This window comes from Rhinopithecus bieti, unplaced genomic scaffold (genome assembly GCF_001698545.2).
Source record: "Rhinopithecus bieti isolate Rb0 unplaced genomic scaffold, ASM169854v2 scaffold_36008, whole genome shotgun sequence".
NCBI classification, from domain to species: Eukaryota; Metazoa; Chordata; class Mammalia; order Primates; family Cercopithecidae; genus Rhinopithecus; species Rhinopithecus bieti.
Window position 1 is genome coordinate 116,481 of NW_016816204.1, and position 6,388 is coordinate 122,868.

The following is a 6,388-nucleotide window of genomic DNA, read 5'->3' on the forward strand; positions in this document are numbered from 1 at the left end:
GTCTCGATCTCCTGACCTTGTGATCCGCCCGTCTCGGCCTCCCAAAGTGCTGGGATTACAGGCTTGAGCCACCGTGCCCGGCCTGAATCTTATTTTCTAAGCTTTGTTAGTCGGCTTGAAGTCCAAGGGCCCCTATCATTGCAGGGTATATGTGGCGTGGGGGGGCGGGATCCAATGAACATCCTGAAATTTTAAGGAAACTTTGATGTGTTTTTCAAGAAAGGATTCACAGATTTCACTGGATGACTAACAGGGTCTAGGCCACTACACCAAGGAGAGGTGAGGGAAGAGTGTAGGCAGAACCCAGATATAGCCAGTGAGGGAGCCTTTTTCTTTTCAAGAAAAGAGCAAAAGATTATAGAACTGCATCAAATTAAACAAGAAACTCATTTAATCCAAAGCTATTTACCAAAATTTTAAAATCCTATTATAATTTTTAAAAAATTGTATTACTGAAACTTTCACTCAATTTCTTAAGATTAACAAAAATGGGTTACAAAATAGCATGGATTTATCTCCAAAGGTCTCCAAAACTAGGGATAAAAAAAATAACACAGCACCTGGTATGGTGTTACAATAGGTGTCAAATTTTTATTCAATGTGACTTTCATCAAAACAAAAGAATAGGCTGTACATAAAATAAGAAAGAAAAATCACCAAGGAAGTTTATTGTGGTAACTTAAAACCAGGACAGAATGCTGAGAAAGGGCCAGGTGCGGTGGCTCACACCTGCAATCCCAGCATTTTGGGAGGCCGAGGCAGGCAGATGGCTTGAGCTCAGAAGTTTAAGACCAGCCTGGGCAACATGGTAAAACCCCATCTCTAGAAAAAATAAAACATTAGCCAGGCGTGGTGGTGTGTACCTGTAGTTCCAGCTACTCAGGAGGCTGAGGTGAGAGGATTGCTTGAGCCTGGGAGGTAGAAGTTGCAGTGAGCTGAGATTGCATCACTTGCACTCCAGCCTGGGTGACAGTGAGACTGTGTCTCAAAAAAAAAAAAAAAGAGAGAGAGAGAAAAGAAAAATAAAAAGGAAGGTGAGGAAAGGAAGAAACCTTTAGAGAAACAGTGATCTTTAGACATAAGAATCTTTAGACATAAGTGATCTTTAGACATAAGAATGTCACTTAAATGCATCTGCCCAGAAATTCTACAAAATCCACAGAGAAGCATGCCAACTAATAACCAAAGAATAAGAAAAGAATTGAGAAAATCCTTCTCCTTTACTATTTCTAGTACACACTTTATAAAAAGCAAAATCCCTCAAGGCAGTAAACATCTGCCCATCAACACTTATCAGCAGCAACATCAAAAACATAAGGCAAAGGTCAAGTCAAAGTTTATTGACAATGATGAACTATGACAGCCTCTATTAAATTACCCCTTCCTTCAAGGTGTGTGTGATCAAAGCAGCAAAGATATTTTCACTCGGTCACATAACAAGCCATTTGTTGAGATTGAAACATCTGGTCAATATCTCCTAACACTGCAATTTCATGCACAGTTAGCATTAGGGTACATTTCTTCTACTCTTCTTCCAGGGTCCATAAGGGTGGCACATATGGCTGATCATTTCATTCAAAAAGGATTCAATTCAAGGCATTACACACAATCGTCTGTGCTTTATGGTGTTTTAAGTCTACCTGCCATAGTATTCCATCATCATTGCTGACTGCTGTTCTCTTCCACTATAAAAGCCTGCAAATATGACAGAGCACTTAAAGCTTAACAGCTTTCCTCTACCGGAGTTAGCAAGCATTTAAGGCAAAGGAATCTATAAAGCAGCAGGTCGTTTTCTATTGTCAAGAACTCCCATTACATGAAATGATTTACCATTTTATTTACCATTTAGCAAAATCTAGTACAGATTAGAAAAGCAATTTTAATGCCAAATCAAATACTTAACTTTCTGCTTGACAGATCTATGAAAGTACACTCTTTTGGCTATAATTTTAAGTTACAATAAACAATTTGAAAACAATATCATAAAACATTTAAAAATTTAATGTTAACATATATTAACAGATTTTTTTTAACTTGACAAACAACGATTCTATACCAGAGAAAATCAGAATGTTACAATTTTATCAGTCCCATACACTGAAAATTTTCCACTTGAAATTCATGCATTTGTTGTCATGGTAACAGAGCCCTTTCTTAAACACTTAGAGTAGTAAACTTGAACTCACACCATAGATTTCTCTTTTTCCCTTTCTTCCTTTAGTATGATACCTTCAAAAGAAAAACAGGGTGAGGGTGTGGGACAACTGTAAAGCTATTGCTTCATATTTCCTTTGACACATCTCCCTGACAGGCAGTATGACTATCTGAGTATAATTATTTTCTGAAATTTAAGATTTTGCCTAGAAGCTAATAGCTAAATGAAGAAATATTTTTTTTTTTTTTTTTTTTTTGGAGACAGAGTCTCGCTCTGTCACCTAGGCGGGAGTGCAGTCGCGCGATCTCGGCTCACTGCAACCTCTGCCTCCCGGGTTCAAGCGATTCTCCTGCCTCAGCCTCCCAAGTAGCTGGGACTACAGGCATGCGTCACCACGCCTGGCTAATTTTTTGCATTTTTAGTAGAGACAGGGTTTCACCATGTTAACCAGGATGGTCTCAATCTCCTGACCTTGTGATCCACCCGTCTCAGCCTCCCAAAGTGCGGGGGTTACAGGTGTGAGCCACTGCTCCCGCAGAAGAACTATTCTTTTCATGATAAAGAAACACAACCACCTTACAATAAGGAACATGCAACGACTGATTAAGGAAAGCAAGTATCAAAATAACAAGGTTAAATTAAAATCTAAATTAGGTACAATGTCCAGGACTGCTACTTCAGCATATATTTTGTTTGTTCATTTGTTCATTAATTGAGTCAGTCAATCCAATCTAATGATATTTATAAAGATAGTTCTAAGGGTCAGGTACCATCCTGTTACTTAACCACAAACTTGAACAAGTCAGACTGGTCCTTATTTTCATGGAGATCCCACACAAAATAAAATGCAAAGCAAAGCAAACAAAAACATTACACAGAAATAAAATGTGTAATTGTAAGAAATGCTATGAAGAAAAAAATGTTTGAGAAAGACAATGAGTGGGAGTGGGGCAAAGAAGTAACCAATTATTTTGGTGGAATCTCACTCTGTCACTCAGACTAGAGTGCAGTGGTACAATCATAGCTCACTGTAACCTTGAACTCCTGGGCTCAAGTGATCCTCTCTGCCTCAGCCTCCTGTGTAGTTAGGACTACATGTGCAAGCCATCACACTCAGCTAATCTTTCAATTTTTCAGAGATCAGGTCTCGCTATGTTGCCAAGGCTGGTCTCTATCTCCTGGCCTCAAGTGATCCTCCTGCCTCAGCCTCCCAAGTAGCTGGGATTAAAGGCACTCAGCTAAAATCTATTTTAAATAGACAAAAGGACATTTAAACTGAGACATGAAATATGCAAACGAGCTGACTAGGTAAAGAGTGACCTTAGGGTTAGGGGAAGTTTCCAGAGGGAGGAGCAATGCAAACCATCTGAGGCAGGAAAAACTTTGGCATATTAAAACAATTCAACACCAGTATGGCTGGAGCTCAGGGAGATGAAAATCGTTAGCAAAATATGCAGGTTCTAGATTATGCAGGCCTTGTTGGTTATATTAAGAAGGATAAATTTTATTCAGTATGCCACTGAAAGATTTTAATCAAGAAGGTGAAATTATCAAACATAAAGTAAGATCACTTTTGCTACTGTGTATAACTGGATTGGAGAGGCAACGAGACCAGTTAGAATAGTGTTATTCACATACCACATCCAGTCCATTTGAAAAGCCTGTCCTCAAACTATTTCCAGATTTCAACCACTTTTCATTAACTCCACTGCTACCACCTATCCAAGTTACCATAACTGCTTGCCTAGACTTTTGCAATGATTTCCTAACCTCTCTGCTTCCATCCTTGACTCTATGCACATAGAGCTGTCCTTTTTAAATGCAAGCTGGAGTATGTCATTCCTTTGTTCAAAACTCTACAATGCTTCCAACAGCACTCACTAAAAAGCAAAAATCTTTACAATAGTCTATGAGGCCCTACAGGTTCAAGCCACTTCCCTTTACCTTTTATTGCCTAACTCCATTGTCTACTATTCTCCATTACTCTGCTCCAACCACTCTGAACTCTCTACAGGATTTTAAACAATTCTTAAAATTTTTGTTTTATTTTAGAGATGGGATCTTGCTATGTTGTCCAGGCTACATTTGAACTCCTGGGCTCAAGCAATCCTTCCATCTTAGCCTCCTGAGCAGCTAGGACTACAGAAGCACACCACCGCACCCGGTCCCTACCGGATTTTGAAACACACCAAACATGCTTTCCTTTAGCAAATGCCAACCCCTTTACTGAACTGGATTTCCCCCAGAAAGCCATATGGATCCTCACTCATCTTGAAAGTCTTTACCCAAATCTCACCTTCTCAATAAAACTATTTAACATTGTAAAGTGTTCCTTCTGTTCCAGCATTCCCTATGTCACACTCTTCTAATGCATCCCAGAATCTGGCATCATAAGTATTGGATAAACTGTATCTTAAAAGATCAATGGAAAGAAATTATAGTATTATTTCAATAGATACCAAAAATTTATTCTGGTGATATTCAAAACATACCACTAAAACAACATAATTATACAAGAAGAAAATTATACTAAAATAAATATTAGCTATTTGTGTTATTGTAGGATGCATATTATCACTGCTATTTTTAACCTGTTATGGCCTATATAATTACATCCTAAAATTAAATAAAGGCCTAAAATATGAAAAAAGATAAAGCACAATATCACAATCTGCAAAAGATATGGAAAAATTAAAAAATAAACATCTGCTTTCTTTTTTTGAAGCAGAATCTCACTCTGAGTGCATTGGCATGGTCATAGCTCACTATAACCTCAAACTCCTGGGCTCAAGGGATCCTCCCACCTCAGCCTCTCATAGTGCTGGGATTACAGGTGTGAGCCACTGCTCCCAGCCCAAATATGTAGTTTCTGATTATTATGGGAAGTGATTCAATCTTCATTATAAACCTATGAGGTAGATACATGATCTCCATTTCACAGATTGAAAAGAAATAAAAACAAAAACTGAGGCACAGAAAGACTAAATAACCATCCTGGGGTTTGATTTGAGACACTTCAACCCCAAAGCTCAAGTGTGACTATTCTATATTAGTCACTGAAGAGGATCAACCAAAAAATTATTAGAAACAGTTGTGAGATAAAGTAAAATCCTAAGTGCCCCAACCTACTGAATAGACGTCTATGGGCTAAGGAGGTCCCAGAAAAACTTTAAAAATGAAGTTTCCTGGCCTTGATGAGATAGGAGGTTGGCCACGTCTTCCTCTTCCTCACTACCTGTCATTAGACTTTTTTTTCCTACAAGTTAAACAAAAACCAGCCCTGGAAAAGAAAGAATGGAAAATTCTTCCACTGACCAACTGCCTGATGTTGTGGCCAGATTCCCCTCCCTTTTCATGGTTTCGACATGACTGCTGACCAACTTACAAAGCAATCCTTCCTGATAAGTGACAACTGACCAGGGACTGGTCAGTTTACAGAGAATGTGCACCAAGCACCTTTGAGTCCTAAGTCTCACCTTTGATGTATAGAGTCTGATTTTACCGCATTTTTAATGTTAAGTCTCCATTCCAAAGCGAACATGGGACACATGTAACATGTTATGTTTGCTCATCATGCATACATGTGACCCCTTTCATGAATATTCATAGCTCCTCCTATAACCTGTTAAATATGTATGCAGCTAACCCAGTTAGTGTAAAACTCCTCTCTCACCCATCCTCTTTGAAATGCCTACTTTTGATCTAATCCAGAGGCTGCGCTTCCCAGCCTACAGGTTGTAACCCTTCTCAGAAATTAAGTTCTCTTTTCCAGATTTACAGATCTCATGATTTTTAAGTTGACACAGTAAGGAGAGTTTGGTCAGATGTCCAGTTACTAAAACATATGCTTTAAAAATCTTCTCAGATACCAACAATAACGTATTAGAAAAACAGTAAGGAAAACATTCTATATACAATAGCAGAAAGAAAACCAAACAAACAAAAAACCTACAGCTGAACATAGTGATTAATCTCAGCATCATTAAAAGTGGAACAACCAGATATGATGGCTCACAGATGAGATAAAATGGAAATGACGGAGCATCACTTTAAGAAGATTCTTGTCTAAAGAAATGAAACCTGAGTTTAACCAAATCTCTAGCTCTAACTCTCAGCAAATACTAAATATGAAGCAACTAACCAAATTCAGAAAGTGAGATATTCTCCTGGAAAAATAACCCAGTTTCTCTTTTAAAAAATGTCAATGACAGGAAAGAAAGAAAGAAAGAAAAA

At 38.2% G+C, this 6,388-nt stretch overlaps 1 protein-coding gene across 2 annotated transcripts in view; it reads right to left on the bottom strand.

Annotated features, from left to right (window-relative positions):
- The window catches only part of ADK (adenosine kinase), a 285,891-nt gene that overhangs the window by 49,026 nt on the left and 230,477 nt on the right, over window positions 1-6,388 (bottom strand). The window lies entirely within an intron of this gene.